At 48.3% G+C, this 16,228-nt stretch overlaps 2 protein-coding genes across 3 annotated transcripts in view; one reads left to right on the top strand and one right to left on the bottom strand.

The window, feature by feature from the left end:
- Positions 1-16,228, top strand: part of LOC144146089 (ATP-dependent translocase ABCB1-like) — a 186,519-nt gene that overhangs the window by 8,969 nt on the left and 161,322 nt on the right. The window contains exon 1 of one of the 2 annotated variants that reach the window (XM_077678028.1): positions 12,663-12,818. The exons of the other annotated variant lie outside the window; for it this stretch is intronic. The gene's annotated coding sequence lies outside the window, so the exon portion shown is untranslated. Of the gene's footprint in view, positions 1-12,662; positions 12,819-16,228 lie in introns of those variants that run through there. 2 annotated transcript variants of the gene reach the window in all.
- The window catches only part of LOC144146403 (uncharacterized), a 96,113-nt gene that overhangs the window by 37,527 nt on the left and 42,358 nt on the right, over positions 1-16,228 (bottom strand). The gene's annotated exons all lie outside the window — the stretch shown is intronic.

Below are 16,228 nucleotides of genomic sequence, written 5' to 3'. Positions count from 1 at the left end.
TGTGCGTGGGATCTGTCAATTTTTAGCACATGAAGGGATATAAACGTCAGTTTCGTCGAATGAGCTTTCTTTGAGTAAACTGTCAAGCGCATGTACCTCTGGAACAGCCTAGTCCACATTCCATCAGTATGAGTTAATGAAAAAAGAATAACAAAAAAACAGCAACTTAGGTCCTGGTTATTTACATCTGAGCATGCACTGTCAACGACAAGGACGGTAACCTGCCGCCGTGCCCTCTGTTCAAGAATCAAAGCGCGGAGGTCACCGCACCATACAAAGGAAATACCGGCGCTGACACTGAAGCATTTTTAAGAGCGATTGCCTCCCTCGGGGAACCCCTGGTATGCCTGTAGATGTTTTGTCCCGTCTATCGAATCACCAGGAGATGAATCAGCGCATGAAAAAATAAACGGAGTAGTAAGAAAGTGCTGCGGAATTCAAGCATAGTAACAGGTAATTCAGGTAGATTTAGCGAGTTCACAGATAGCGCTATATGCAGCTTTGTGGTATGAGCATGCGCGGACACACTTCGTAGTTCTTGTCCAGTAAATCTTCCTCGTGGGCGATCTTCTTTCGAGTCGACGCTACACCCCTTTGGTGCAGGCAATGCTACAACGCACGTGGTTGCAGAGAGAGCGAGGGAGGAGGGAGATTGAACTTTATTTGAGCCCGTACTGGCAGACTGGAGGAGGCAAGGACCATTTTACGTGCAAGCATAAGTTCCCTTTCTGTGAATCGGATAATTATATCTGTGGCCGCCAAGCTAGGTAAGGTGTAGAGCGAGTGGAGGTGGATGCGAGGACGGATACACGCCTCTCGAGGTCAAAGTGAACGCACCCAGGGAGAAAACACAATCTAAAGCACAGAAACGCGCCCCTAGCTCTCATTCCTTTCCAGAATAAACCCACCTGGATATCTGCAGACGAAAACTTCGAATTAGTATAGCCACCTTCTTTCCTACCCTTTTTTTCTTCTGGATAAAGATACAGGAATCCTTCGTTAACCCGAAGTCATAAAAGCCGCGGAAATGTTCGAGATAAGCGGAGTTTCGAGTTAAACGAAATGCCGAAAATTTGTGGCCAGGTCACTGATACAAGAGCTAGTGCTGTAAACAAAAGCCCCACCGCAAAGGGGGGAATTCTGTGATAAAGTCCAGGTATTCGCACCCCCCCAAAATTTTGTTATTGCGTAAGGAAGAACTGCATGATGTTCGCCTGTTTCGCGTTCGCATCTGGTCCCAGAAAGGCGTTCTCGAGCTGCTCAATGAGTCGCATCAATTGTTGGTCGCTACCTCTACATGTTACCTTGTTGCGAATGAGGAGATGCATATTTTTTGTGTCTCGTTTTCGGCATGATCAGCGGCGTCTTCCACAGACATCTCAATGATGTAGGCGTCGGAAAGAATCCCGGCAACGGGGACATCGACCTCGTACAGAGCGTATACTCCGCGCAAATTTGCCGTTCACGAGCGCGTTCGGCACTTACCGTATTTACCCGATTCTAACGCGCACTTCTTTTCCCGATAAAATAGGCCGAAAAATCGCATGCGCGTTAGAATCGGATACAAAACCGAAACTGCCGAAACAGCGGAAATTTCGTCCCACCTATTGCCATCGCCATCTCAAGACGGCGCCAAAGCTTTTAGCAACGATTTTCCGGACGCAGCAAGCCTAGGCGTCTAGGATTTTTTATCGGCGTTCACATAAATCGTCAAATCGTTTGATTTGCGCGCTTGATAACAGCAATGGCAGCAGCGGCTCCCACGTGTTCAAAACGAGCGGTTGGCTGAAGCGTGCACCTCTGGAGAAGCTCTCGGGACGGGCGTGCGAGGCGTGGGCCACGATCCTATCGACCATGGTTGAAAGTTAGTTCAGAAGTGTGGCGTCCCAAACGCGCTTGAAGGCACTGAGGACGAGATGTTGTGGTCAGCAGAGAGCAACGAGGAGTGAGATGAGTGAGATTACTTCCGGAAATAAATCGCCCGTTTCTCTCGCATTCGTTTGTCTGGGTCACAAAGTCCCGTGCGTGTTATAATCGAAGGTGCAAATTTTTCCGGTTTTTTTGCCAGGAAAATCGGGTGCGCGTTAGAATCGGGTAAATACGGTAGTATGCTATGCGTTCGAACGGAGACCTTGTCAGCTACCTGCAACGCTCTTTTCCTTGTGTCCTCTCTGTCAACATTGTTATATATCCGTGGTCAAGTGAAGAAACTTTTCGGTACAAAGGGGGGTGAATACATGGCGCCTATGGAAGAAATCCCCCTCGCGAGGGGCACGATCAAATGCAGAGCATTTCCGGGGGCGCACGACGTTAAGTAGTTTGCGTTACGTTAATGTTGTTGCACTTGTGGCAACTGCTGACGAGAGAGCGCTCGTCAGCAGTAATTTTAATGAGTCAAGGATATAAGGCGAGTTCGTAGCCTCCCATTCTGTGTCGGCTTTGTGGCGCAGTGGGTAGAGCACCATGTACATTGCGTTCGCCCGCAGGGTCGAGGGATCGAAACCAGGCGCCGGATAGTATTTGCTTTTATATAGTGTAGGGGGAGGGGTGCGGACAACGACGGTGCGGACTACGACGGGAGAACGCGGGTGACATCGTGAGTTACTGAAATGCTCTGCATTTAAAAGTGCAAGGCGAGAAAAAGTTTCAACTTAAACGATATTAGATGCGACGCTGAGAGCATCTCTTGTCGGCGGCCCTGTCCTTCCTGCGTGCGTCCGTCGTCGTCGTCGTCAGCGTTCGCACTCTCCTCCGCTCACCCCCTCTCCTCTCAGATAGCGAACACTCTCTCGCGAGGGGCATTGGATTGGATTCGTCTGGCTTGGCTTGGATTGGCGTGGCGTGGCTTGGCTTGGCTTGGCTTGGATTGGATTTGGATTGGATTAAAGTGGATTGTGTTGGATTGTGTTGCGTCATAGCCGCGGCAGACGCACTAGCGCCGGCGCGTGCCCAGGTGAGAGCGAACACTCTCTCTCAACATCTGCGGGTGTGCGGCCCAGCTCGCTCTCACTCCGCCGGTGGGCGGCGCTGCGCGCGGTGCTGCGCATGTGCAGTACTCTCTCTCTCCGCGGTCTCCTCTCCTTCGGGCGCGCTGCGCATATAACCGGTGTGCCGCTCTCTGGCGGCCTTTCGGTCGACGGTTGCTCTCCGCTTGCGCTTGAACCCCCCCCCCCCCTCAGCGTCGCATCACACCAGGGTTCCCGCGAGGGGAGGTGGGAGTAATTTTTCTAGAAATTTACGATATCTCGACCGCTATTATATAACCGCTTATAATCGATATTTCGAGTGTCTCCAGACACTCCGGCCTCCCCGTCATGAAATCTCTATGACGCTAAGGGGCGGCTTCATCTACCTTACAGAATTTCTCTGTGATAATTTCATGAAGGTGTGCCATTGCCTGCTCTCCCTTCAGCATCTGCCCCTCTTCGTTTTCTATAGTACCACCTCCTGTACGCCCGTGCGTTTCCCCGATGCACCCACATGGTTCCAAAACTTTTTGTGCGCGTCTGTTTCATTTGCTTATATTACTCCCAATTTATGTCCCTCGCTTCCTGCTGCCTCCCTGCCCTCTTGGCCTGCCTGTGCTCACTAGACGCCGGTTTACGTCTCTCTGTATCCTCCTTGATTTCTGCGTTCCACCAGCTTCTGGGCGTTTTAATTCCTTTTCATCTATTTGCCCTTTCTGCCGTGACTATTTCATCCTGCATAGTTTTGATGAGCCGGTCATATTCTTATATTTCTGCTGGATTTTTTTCTATGTCAGCTTCTATACTTCTGGCTATAGCCGCATTTCGTTTACTGCTCAACTTGGTGTACTACCCCGCCCGGTCCGGTTTCACTCGTCCGGTTAAATTCAGCTATACGCTTGTGGTCACTGCCCGGACTGTGACCCCTTCATCATCTATGTTCATTCAATTCAACCAGGCATAAAGTCCCTCCGAGAGAAGAAGACAGTCTAATATCGACTACTACCTCCTCTCGGAGGCAGTAGGCGATACTCGACTGTCTCCTGCCACACTCCCACGTGATTTGATCTTCACATTTTTGTTCCCTACACACAAAAGACAAGTTAGCCTGAATGGGTGTTTTTTGGCTGGAATACGTCTTTTAAACTCCTCACGGCAGGCGGCCTGCTCCCACGTGTGGTAGTATGATGGTGGAAAAACTGCCAGTTTACACCGCGGGCCACAAGCTGTCGTAAATAAGCGCATTTACCACAATTGTACTTCTTCACAAAACGCAGTATCTAGCTGTGAATACTGCGTTTGTCCTAATGGGAGTATTAAAAACTCCCACGCCTCCTCCATCTCCTTCTCATTCTCCTTCACTCCTTCCTCTTCTACGCCTCCTTACAAAATGGCTGCCTGTTGGTGTCGTGTGTCGTGTGAGCTCCAGCGTCCCCGAAAATTTATTGTTGATGTGAACTTGCGGCCGCACGAACGGATGTGAAGTGATTCCCGACAATCGAAGCTCGTAGCGAACAGTGTGGAATAAGCCTACACTGACGTGCGGCACACGGCAACATCGCCTCCGTGTCACCGACCTTCGAGCCGACGGAATATGCCAGCGAGCCGACGCGAGGCCTAAATGCAGTGATCGCTGAGAGTGGCTCGTTAAAAACAACGCGGTTGTGCCTCTGCGAGGTGGTTGAAGGTAAGATTTTTCACGTTTTTTAATGTACCCAACATTTTGGGAGACTTGTGCCCCTTCTAGTGTCAAATAAACTCAGCGTGTTTCCCGCGTCACTGCACGGGCGATTCTCCGCCACTGTAGGTGAGCGTTGTGCGTGAAAGACGGCGCCATGCCCGGAACGTCATTGGGGAAGCCGAACGGTGTGAAAGCAATGCGTATTTGTGCGGGTCTTGAGCAGAACACTCACTCATTCACACTCGCGAGCAGAATGAAAACTGTCCGAACTCTGAACGGCTGTTAGCTGTTTTTGTTAGGCTGTGTCTGTGGCTTACTGGCAGGCGAAGGTGAAGTTGGCCGGTGAAACGTCGCAGGGCGGCCGCTTTTCTTGAGAAGTACGTGTGGTGCCAGTCGCGCCTGCTACGAGGAGGGTGCCGCCGGCGATTAATTGCTTTCACTGGAAAGGGAGAAGGTCGGGGCCCCGTGGGAGCTCTCCGTATATAGGCGCGTGTAACTAACCAGCAAACGCCATTCTAGGGAGCATTCTGTAGAGTCGACGGACGACTGCTTATTTTAGTTTTAGGGGCGAAGCTCCTTAAGGCGTGGGTCTGTCCATCCTCGACGTATGTATGTAGCCACCTCTAGTTTAGTTCTTGGATTGTTTACTAGATGGCGGTTCTTGTATATGATGAAAAGATGCGCTTGGATTGTTTACTAGATGGCGTGGCTACCTCTAGTTTAGTTCTTGGATTGTTTACTAGATGGCGGGGAGCGTTGTAATAAAATCCGTTCGCTGTTGGCGCGCGCTCGGAGTCGCCCGATGGATAAGGCTGCAGATGTGCGAGCCCGCGAGGCAGAAGCGCTCCGTGAAGCTGCGCGACGCCGCCGCCAAGATCCTGCCGTACGAGAACGAGAGGCCCAAGCGTCACGGCAACGGCGCAAGGACCCTGCCGTACGCGAAGCGGCACGGCTGCGGCGCGAAGAGGATCTCCAAAACGTCACAGAAAGGGAAGCGGCGAGAAAGCGCGCGTATCGGCAGGCAGACCCCGATGCAGTGAGAGCTCGTGAGGCGTCTGCAAAACGCATCAGGCGAGCTCAGCCCCAAGGTGTCGACGCGCGGTTTAAGCGAGACTTTCTAGACGTTACGTTCGGACACAGATGTAGTGGGCGAACTTTCACTGAAGAGTCACGGTTTTACCGATGATTTCCCCTCAGGAGCTTCGCCCACTCACCATCATTCACCCCGTGGATATGCTGTGAATTTTTTTTTTTTTTTTGAGTGTGTGTGTGTGGGGGGGAGGTGGGGGGGGGGGGAGGCGGCAGGCGCAGGCAGGCATCACACCGACTGAAATTTTTCCTTAACTTTGGGTGAGGGAAGAGAGGGGCAGTGCTGGTGGTAAAACCTGAAGCTCGCTTCCAGAACACTAAACGCAAGGAAAAGAGAAAGGGGAAGCATTCTGAGAAGTTTGTCGCCACAAGGGTCGCGCACCATTTTGAACAGCAGAGCACTTCGTTTTGACGAACTAGTGAGCGCAGGTGTCTCGACGGAAGTGTAATTTTGCGTAACTTTAAATAAACATTCAGACATTACGGAAAGTTGGACACAAGAGTGACAAGTTCAGCGTCTTTAGAGTGCCGTTTCTTTTTTTTTATTCTTTTTTTCAGGTCAGATGCCCAATATGCTTCTGTATTTGTTGCCGCAGATTTAAAGTGTTTTGCTATCCCTCTAATGCATGTGCTGCTGTGGCTTCCTGGGGAACGTGCCAGGAGGTGCGGCAACGTCAGCGTTTGGGAGGCAGGTGCAAGCAAACAGCGCACCGACGACATGCTGACTTCATATTTTGCAAATGGCTTACATTTTTTTCGTTGAGGAGTGTTGTTGCAAGTACCTTGTGTTCTTGATGTAGGTGTTTTGTTGATTCAGTGTTTTTATTGTCTTATTAACGTGTTCACACGTATATCATAGTTATGTAATTTTTATGCAATAAATTGACTGTGCAGAAAACAAACTTTCCACGTTTCACCATTGAACGTTTGAAGCGGAAAAAGACTAGAAATTACGTAATCATGGACGAAAAATGAAAATTTGGCCTGTGCGCTCATTAAGAACTCCCAAATACAGTAATAAATTCATCTGCAGCGCTTATATCAAGCGCAAAAAAAAAAACCTCTAATGCAGGTCAACACTGCTCCCAACGCGCCCCCTGAAAACTCCTAGTTGGAGGAAACAATACACTCCCAATGGTACCTCTGGAAACTCCCATTGTAGTGGCAGTAAAATGAAACTCCCATATGCTACTGAAAAAACTGCGTAAATAATGGGAGCAAGGCGAAACTCCCATTGGAAGGAGTTTTAAAAACTCCGAACTCGTACTGAGTTATGCAACAAGCCACTGTTTACTCCCATTCCGGCTTATTTGTGTTCTGTGTGTATTTACTATGATCAGGTTCCGTTCCTCACACATATCTAGCATTAGATTTCCGTTGCAGTCCGTGTACTCGTCTAGACCTTCAATGTGGGAATTCGTCACCTACCAATAAGTACTTCCCCGGATCGTTTCAAGTCTCCGATGTCCATCTTTAGGCACACCCCCAATTTTTCATTTTGTTCCTTACTCTCCTTACCCGTCCACAGGTACCACACTCCTAAAGACACCTGCCTACCCCCTACCATCCCCGTCACCCACACATGTTCTTTACAATTTTTCTTTACTCTTTTCCAATTTGCCCCTGTCGTATAAGCATACCTACTCCTCCACCTCTTCTCGATCCAGCCGTGCTATTGCAATCTTCGCATACATACTCTGCGATTACCGGAGGTTCTTCCAGGTCTCGTAAGTGCGTCTCGGTCACGGCATATACCCGGATATATTCCTCTTCTAGTTGCTTACGAATCTCCAACCATTTCTCTTGTTTCCTGCCACCCTGCATGTTTATGTACGCGATCTTCAGTTCTCGCCCTCTCTTATTTACACACCGGCGTCGCCCCTATTGTCTGCCTGCACCCACTATATACCTCCACATAGTGGGTGCACTATACGGAGGTGCACAGGTATACCTTTGTATACCCCCTGACGGCGGTCGCCGTAATTGATTTGATTGATTGTAGGGTTTAACGCGCCGACGCAACGCAGGCGATGAGGCGCGCCGTAGTGGAGGGCTCCGGATTAATTTTGACCACCTGGGGATCTTTAACGCGCGCCGAAATCTCGTACACACGGGCGTTTTTGCTTTTCGCCTCCATCGGAAAAGCTACCGCCGCGGCCGGGAATCGAACCCGCGACCTCGTGCTCAGCAGCGCAACGCCTTAGCCACTGAGCCACCGCGGCGGGTGGTCGCCGTAATAAGCCGCATAAGTGGTGTGAACTGAAGCAGTCTCATGGGTGAATGACAGACTATGGTTTGCAATTAAGGGGAGTGTCTTCTGTTGCTCATGTTCTGTTTCCTCGCGCGATAGCACGTGGCAACACAGCGGGCTGATGGGGGATAGGAGGACAACGCTAACACTTTATTGAGCCGAAAAGCAAATAACCAGACCCTGTTCACAAACAAGTATCCAGCACCTGCCACAGCAAGTCACGGTATTGCAGCCAACTCATCTGAAAGACACGCTAATGAGCTTCGAAATGAATTTATTCTTGTTTGCATAGATGCACATGTATCGATGTCTCGCTGGTGGGTTCAACTTGCAGAGAAATCGTTTATTTATTTATTTATTTATTTATTTATTTATTTATTTATTTATTTATTTATTTATTTATTTATTTATTTATTTATTTATTTATTTATTTATTTATTTATTTAAATAGCTACAGCGCCCAATTTCGGACATAAATGCATAATCTAGGCAATTCATTATTTCATGTCGGCAAACAAACAAGCAAAATGCCGAACGCGTTCGGTCTGTACAGATTCTTGCGAACACGAGCAAAACGAGGCGCAACAAAGAAAAAAACAGTAACACGAAAAGAAATTGACATCTTCCAGTGGAACAGAATTCGTGATAAGGCATTTACGAATAAGGGTTGCGGGCGGACACAACGTATTCAGGTAGATTATTCCATCCATGTGCGGTTTTCAGGAAAAGAGAGATTTCGTAGGTGTTTATTCAACACCTGAATTCACGAATTTCGAGTCAGTGATAAATGCGGAATATCACATTGACTGTTAATCATTCCTAGCTAGTAGTTTAAGTATCGCTCGCTACGACTACGTGTTTTTTCTTTTCTTTTCGCTATTCCCACTCTTCCCTCCGCCATTAATTTTCGAGACACATTTTTGCGGCCTTTCGTGGTGCCCTCATTGCACATCGTGAATTCCTAACCGAGCAGCTGTGTGCTCCCGCCTCTCACAACTGGTTGGAGACTCTCGCCGCGTTGTAATAAAACATGTACAGTCATGTACAAATAAAACGCGAACACAAAAGTGTGATCTAAAACACACAAATAGCGCGATTTCTTTTCATGCAAGTCAAATTGACGTGTGACTTTACTACAATAACAAGCCTAGGATATGTGGCTTTCGAAACATATCAATACCGCGCCATTATTGTAGCGTAAGCTACACTGGCCGAGGTGTAGCTGTTTCGCGTGTGCCACAAAGGGCCGTTCTGCGCAATCGCGAGAAGCATTGGATTGTGGTTTGGATCGGATCGGATTGGATTGGATTGGTTTGGATTGGATTGACTTGGATTGAATTTGATTTGGATTGGATTGGATTGGATTGGATTAAATTGGATTGTGTTGGATTGAAATCCAATCCAATTGGAGTACGGGTGATGAACCTTAGCTCACGCTACGTATATCCTGGCATAGCCGAGCTAAGCCACTGCTAATTTTTGACCTCGGGCACGAGCAGTATTTTTAGGTTTTGCGTGTTATGATTGGCATTTCCCGGTTCGCGTTCCATTTGTGCATGACTGTACATTGATTTACACTGCCCTTGCGTAGGTCACACCAGTGTCTCACGTCATTGTTTGTGTTAATAGACTTCTGTGCTTGGGAAACCTGCTAGGACACCAGGAAAAAAATTTCCTCCTTGTTGCCCCCCGGCAACCCTGTTACAGATAGCTGCATCATCTACCCTCCGACTGTGGTCCTTGCCCATCTATCTACGCGTCGTGTAGACGTGTGAAAATTTTCGTCTACACTTTCTCCCGAATGCTCTGTAGCTTTCAATCTAATGTAGGTATCTTGAAAAAATCCAGTGTGTCGAACCAAAAAAAAAGAAAGAAAAATACGGGTTTGGTTACGTTTCGGGCTCAGATGAATTTATTTCGTTTAGGTTCAGATCCGGTTCGACTAAACCACGTACTGAACCGGTTCGCGAACCGATTCGGAAGCTGGCCAGAACCGATTCGCGAGCCGGTTCAATGATTTGAACTATCAACTAAATAAGTAGGGGAAAACATTTAGTAGTTTAAAACGGCAATACATGCAGAATGCAAACAAGAATTCAAAATGCTGTTGTTTCCCAATAAAAGTGGTGCAATTTCAAAGCAAACTAAAAATATGGGACGAGATATTAGGAAAATAGATGAAGTGGTGACGATTCACCAGCTATTTTCACGCCCCGACTTTATGTCGTTCTATGCTACCACCAAGGAATACGACAGTGGGTTATATTTTCTACCATTTACTTATTTGTTGAAATCGCAATCCTCTCTATGGAATCGCCCATCACGCTCACCGTCAAACCCTATAGTTAGGCCTGCGTGCTGGCGCGTATAAGTACTAGCATTTAACACTAGCGTTTAATAGCAGCGGTGTACATTTTTTTATCAATTGTAGCATAAGAAAAAAAAATCTTACAGCAGCCACGTAAATTCTCAATGAATTCGATTATTTGGTAACCGAGAATAATTTGATAATTGTCACCTTCACGACGGTGTAAACAAAATTTTCTTAAAAGTAAGCTTTAGTTACCACCCGGTAAGCGCATCATTGCTGTGGTCGCTAAAATGTGTTTTGCGACAGCAACCACGTATCTGTGCGTCACAATGAATATGTCATCGTTCCGCCTGACCCCCGGCCATCGTGCCACCCGCTAGAATCCTAAAAAAGATTATGTTATAGGATTCTAGCGGGTAATTTGAAAGGGTAATTTGATGTGCGAAGTCCGAGATGGAACTTTTTGGGGAGGCGCTCTCGACAGCAGTACTCCCGGAACGAGTAGCAATAGCAGTCGAGTAGCGAGTTTGGCAGCCAGTAAAAGTGCACCCCCGAAAACAAATCCCCATACTCTTTTTGCTCTTTTACGGCATCCAGGGCGTAACACTTGACAGATCGATGACGTGGTCCCTATACGTTCGTCTCTGGAAGAAGAAGCTGGGTTCCTTGGCTCAGGTGTTACGTATGCTGTCGAGCAGCTCAGGAGGCTGCTCTGTTTGACCCCCACTACGTCTCTACTCGCTCGGTGGAGGACTGCTCCGATACAGCCTCCCAGCACTCGGCCCCCTTTCCGAAACCGACACAAAGCTGCTAGAAAGTACGCAGTCCCGAGCGCTGCGCTTTTGACGTGGTCTTCCAAAGACAACTGAAGAGTCTAGGCGCTTCTCACCCAGGTAGTGGTCAAAGAGGAGCAGCTTCAAACACTTTTGTGGCCGGGGGCTAGGGCTCCTGGGTAGCCGTTGAGTTCTAGCTCCGCCTTAGAGGTACAACGCGCCCTACCTACCTTGTTGCACTCCTCGCATTACATTGTGAGAAACTGTTTCGCCGTCCTTCGTGCACATGTAGACCGATACGTCGGAAAGGTAATGGAAAATCCACATGTACATGACACCTCCGATGCCGACCGATCCCATTGCGGATCTTATCGCCTCGTGTACCACGCAATGGACAGTGCTAGAGTGACGCGACGCTGGGCTTTCGCACTCTCTATGCGGTTAGCAAGGACGAGTACGTTGTCGATGCTGTTGGGAGACTGTCTGAATCCAGTCAATCGTGCAGTATATACATTTCCGTTTGTCAAGTCCCAGTCTAGGCAACAAGGACCATTTTCTCCATCAGCTTCTCCACGCATCTCAGCTGGCCGATAAGAGTCAATTGGAGTGGAAATTTTGCTGGGTTTGAGTAGAGGAACGAGGCGACCCCGCTTCCAGCCCCGTTCGAGGCGGCCCGTTTCGCAGCTTTAGTTATATGTGTCAAGAAGGAAACTGTTAGCATTGTCTCCCTCCATCATCCTCCTCAACTGCAAGTTTTGTTTCGTGCAGAGATGCGTTGATCGATGTCAAACACAATCCGCCTTCGTTGCTCGTCCTTCGCCACAAAGATAAAGAGCTGATTATTTTTGTCGCCGTAGCTCGTCCGAGCTCACGGTATCTATAGCCACTGCCGTCAGGCGGCGCCACGCGCCAATACAGAGGCTTCGCAAGGATCACCGATTTCCCAGGTCAGGATCGAACCTGGGCTCTTCACGTTACGAAGCCGAAGTCAAACCTATTGGGCCAAACAGGCGCACGTTCCTCATATGCAAAGTGTTGGGGGTGATCTTTTTCGCCACGGATGCTGCCGTTGCTAGGCCGAAAATAAGTAAATAATAACATGAAATCAGAAAAATTATGAATTAACGCATTATTACCCCCAAATAATGAAAGCTCAATCCAGTGTCTCTTTATTTTTCACTGACCGTGGCGCCCTCCCATGATTACTTTTGGTATAAACTGCAGGCTGGTACTGAAACTAGTCGAGAGGGCGCCACAGCCCCTTTGGCGCATCACTGCTCCGCACTTGAGAGCTTCCACGTTGAGTGCAACTGCATTAATTTTTCTCGCGGGACGCCTTCATGCGCAGTTTTACTACAACCAAACAGGCACGTAGGCAGCCCAGAGTCACAACCTTCGCAGATGGCGTCGAAACACATGCCCACACAGACAGGCGGCTACGCCTCGCTGTATGCGGCAGCCGCCGGAACGTGACAGCTGTTTTGAGCTTCCCACCATGCCCTCGCCGATTTCCTCCGCATCAGAAATTTGTCCGCGCGTGCCGGCGGCATTCCTCACTCGTCATTCTGATTGCCGTTCGAACGACCGAGGCGCGCTACGGACGTCGTTCTCATCACTGTGTTTGTGGCTTTAGCCGCGAAAGGACACGGCTGGAGTGGCCACGGTGATCTCTCCTCAAGCGGCGCGTTCAGCTGGAGTACCATTTGGAGTATTAGCGCGAAACTAAAACGACATGGATGGACGCACGGTGAGTGGTAGTGTCGAGCTGGATTCAACAAACTAATCGAACGGCGCTTTCCCCACGATATGGAAGTGTTTGTCATGGTGTCCTCGGTACTGCACACATGTTTGCTTTCGTGGCGCAGAGACAAAAAAAAGGTGGGAGTGCTATACCGTATTTGCACGGTTCTAACGTTCACCCTTTTTTTAAGTAGGCTTCAAATTTGTGTGCATGCTACAATCGGGCTCACAGCCGAAATCGGCTTTAAAGCGGCCAGGAGCAGTGCCGTATAATATTGTTACGGTAAAAGGGAGGTTTATTTCCTGGACAGGACGGAGAAGCTTCACAGGAACGAACGGGGCTCCAAACGCACACGCCTGAGGATCGTTCCTCTTCCTCTTCTAGCCCAGGGATTGCCCATCCGTCATGCACATGTCCAAGTATGTGAGGCGTTACAATATGATCTCCCCCCGAAATTTAATCCACTCCAGTTGTAACGCCAGTAGTAGCTTAATAAGCAAGTTCAAAAGGCACAAGGATTTTTTTCTGATACAGCTTCCTGCGCCAAAAAAAATGTTTTCTGTACGGTCCATGCTGTCATGTAGTTTACATATGCATGGTAGAATCGGCGTAAAATTATATTGTCGAATTTTTCCAGCTAAGCTTACCTGCGCGTTACAATGAGGGGCGCGTTACAATCGTGCAAACACGGCATCCCAGCTGAGGTTTGAGGTTGAGGTTCCGATGGTTGGTTTTTCTGTAATAGTCTGACGGAAAACAGCGCGAAGCCGGGGACGAAGAAAGGACTCACAAACAGCACTCGCGCGTATCTAGCTGACTAAATCTAGTCGACGGAATCCGCCGAGATGACGTAGTCTTTGGTAGGCGCGCCTGTCTCGCATTCCTGAGGTCTCCCGTTCGAATCCCTCCAAAACCCAAATTTACCCAGATTTTTTTTTTCAACTCAAACGCCCCTCCTGTTGTGTTTTGTATTGTTTTTATTCTTTGAGCCGTCGGCCATTCCATCTCGGGGCAGGGACACCGGATTTCCGACCCACGGAGTAACCAATAATGTCCTATTAAGAGAGAGAATCTTCACCAAAACACATTTAACAGAAATAGTCTCACAGACAGTGAGCAGAAATTATGAAACGTTGAAGTATAGCATCACCTTACTTTACAGCGTTGGGCTCTGTACTTTTTTCTTTGCTTGCAAAGGGTGTGTCTCTGTGCCTTGCTTCCTCTCCCCGCATCTGCCTTTGACATTCAGTTCAAAGGAATGTCTAATACCTACGTACATTACAAAGAGTGTTCAAAATGGTTGGACAACATTTCAGTGCGCAGCACTTCGGCCGCCGCTACTGCAGTTCGGCAGCGGCGACGGCCACGGCGTTGTAAGCGAGCGAGCGACGACAGAAAGAAAACTGCGGAGGAAAGTGTGGCGAAAGGTTTCGGGGGAGGGAAGTACGCTGTGCCAGCTAGAGACGCTGGTCTGTGCGACGCTTGGCGAAAGGGTGAGGGGGAGGCGCGCGCGTGACGATGATGTGCGTTCACTTCCCAAGACGCACTTCGCGCCGCCTGCGCAGTCTCAACATCGCTGCCGTCGAGAAAACCCACGAGCGAGTGCTGCCTCAGCGATTCGCATTAGGGATAATCGTAATTTCCAGCCACATTTTTTTTTATTCGGAACGTCAAGACGCTTAGTGTTCACGTTTACGAAGCAACAGCCATTAGTGGAATTGGAAGGCGAACGGCAAAAATGAACACGATTTGCGCGAGTCTATAAGAAGCTGACTATTGTATTATGTTCTGTTTTCGGGATCAAACAAACGTATACGCATGGTGGCACTTTTGCAGGCTTCTTGGTTGCTACTTACTAATACTGTGTACTTGTAGTGGAAAATCTTAAAACATTGTAGAAGTGTACGCTGGACAACAAAATTGTGAGTAACGGCGGGTGTTGCCATCTGAGTTTGCGACAGCGCACTAAGGGAGCTGATGGTTGATGTCCTGTCTGTAGGTAAATGTTTCAGCAACATAAAGTATCTGGATAACGCCAAAAACAATTTAGTTTGCAACAACCCCGAAACGAACACCTTTGTCACCGGCCGTGCCCGCATACGATATCCTCAGAAGCAAAAGCCTGAAACTGCGCTGCTGAGCACGAGGTCGCGGGTTCGATTCCCGGCCGCGGCGGCCGCTTTTCTGATGGAGGCGAAAAGCAAAAACGCCCGTGTGTACGAGATTTCGGCGCACGATAAAGATCCCCAGGTGGTCAAAATTAATCCGGAGCCCTCCACTACGGCGCGCCTCATCGCCTGCGTTGCGTCGGCGCGTTAAACCCTACAATCAATCAATCAAAAGCCTGAAACGAACATTTAGCGGGCAACTATCGACAACTAACAACTAACGACGATCGAGCAACTAACGACATTTCGCTGACTAAATGTCAGCGAAAATGTCCTTAGTTACTCGATGGTTCGTCGTCTAATTTCCCGAACTGATTAAATGAGAATTTAGGTTTCCGGTAATTTAGGCCCTCACTTGGCTGCTCGCTATGAGGAAGAGGGAAAGATCTCTTTAATTAGGAAAACCACAGAGCAAGGAGCCGCTAACGGCAGGGTGTCTGCGACAGGTGCCGGTGAATACAGTGAAACGATAAATGAAATGTAAAGCGGAGTATAGAGAAAAAGAAGAGCAAAAGGAAAGTGGAGATCTAAATTATTGCGGGCACCACAACAATACAAATATGCATGTTTTGATACTTTCAAGGACGCAGAGCACTGATAACTCGCGACATCTGGTAGAATGCTTCGCATTCTCCCAGATGACGCATTCTGTTATGATGCATTCTCTCATGATGCATTCTGGTAGATGATGCATTCTACCAGAATTCTTTGCATTCTGCTTTGAATGTTTTGCATGATTTGCATGTTTTACATGCTTTAAATGTTTTTCTTTTTTTCTTACCCTCCGATACAGCAAGCCTATGCTGATCGGCTGCACGGTAGAGAGTTATCGCGTCAGGCTTCCATTCTTCCCCTCGGGGTACGGGTCCAGGCGATCTTCTTTCTTTTTCATTATACGCACTTATACAATTTTTCCCAACATTTACTGTAGTTAGGACGCTTCTGTTCGATATTAACGCAATTTGAGTCGCATCGCACTTATCAGGTCTGTTTCTGCAGGCGACGCATTGCAGTCCCCTGTTTATTTTAGCTAATATTAAACACTTTTGTGCCTTTTTCACAAATCAGAAGTATGCCTAAATATGCATACCAAAAGTTATTCTGGCGCCTAAGAATATAGCAGCCAATTCAGTAGCACCTTAACGCCGGTATAAAATTTTCAACAGCCCGAACTCAAGCAGAAAATTCGGTACACCTTAATGATTCCGTCGATGAGGCTCAGTAGGCGTGAACTCGGAAATTCTCTTG

The sequence above is a fragment of the Haemaphysalis longicornis genome, unplaced genomic scaffold, assembly GCF_048455015.1.
Source record: "Haemaphysalis longicornis isolate Haplotype H1 unplaced genomic scaffold, Haemaphysalis longicornis Haplotype H1 scaffold_7, whole genome shotgun sequence".
Classification (NCBI taxonomy): Eukaryota; Metazoa; Arthropoda; class Arachnida; order Ixodida; family Ixodidae; genus Haemaphysalis; species Haemaphysalis longicornis.
This window is presented reverse-complemented; position numbering and strand designations above follow the sequence as displayed.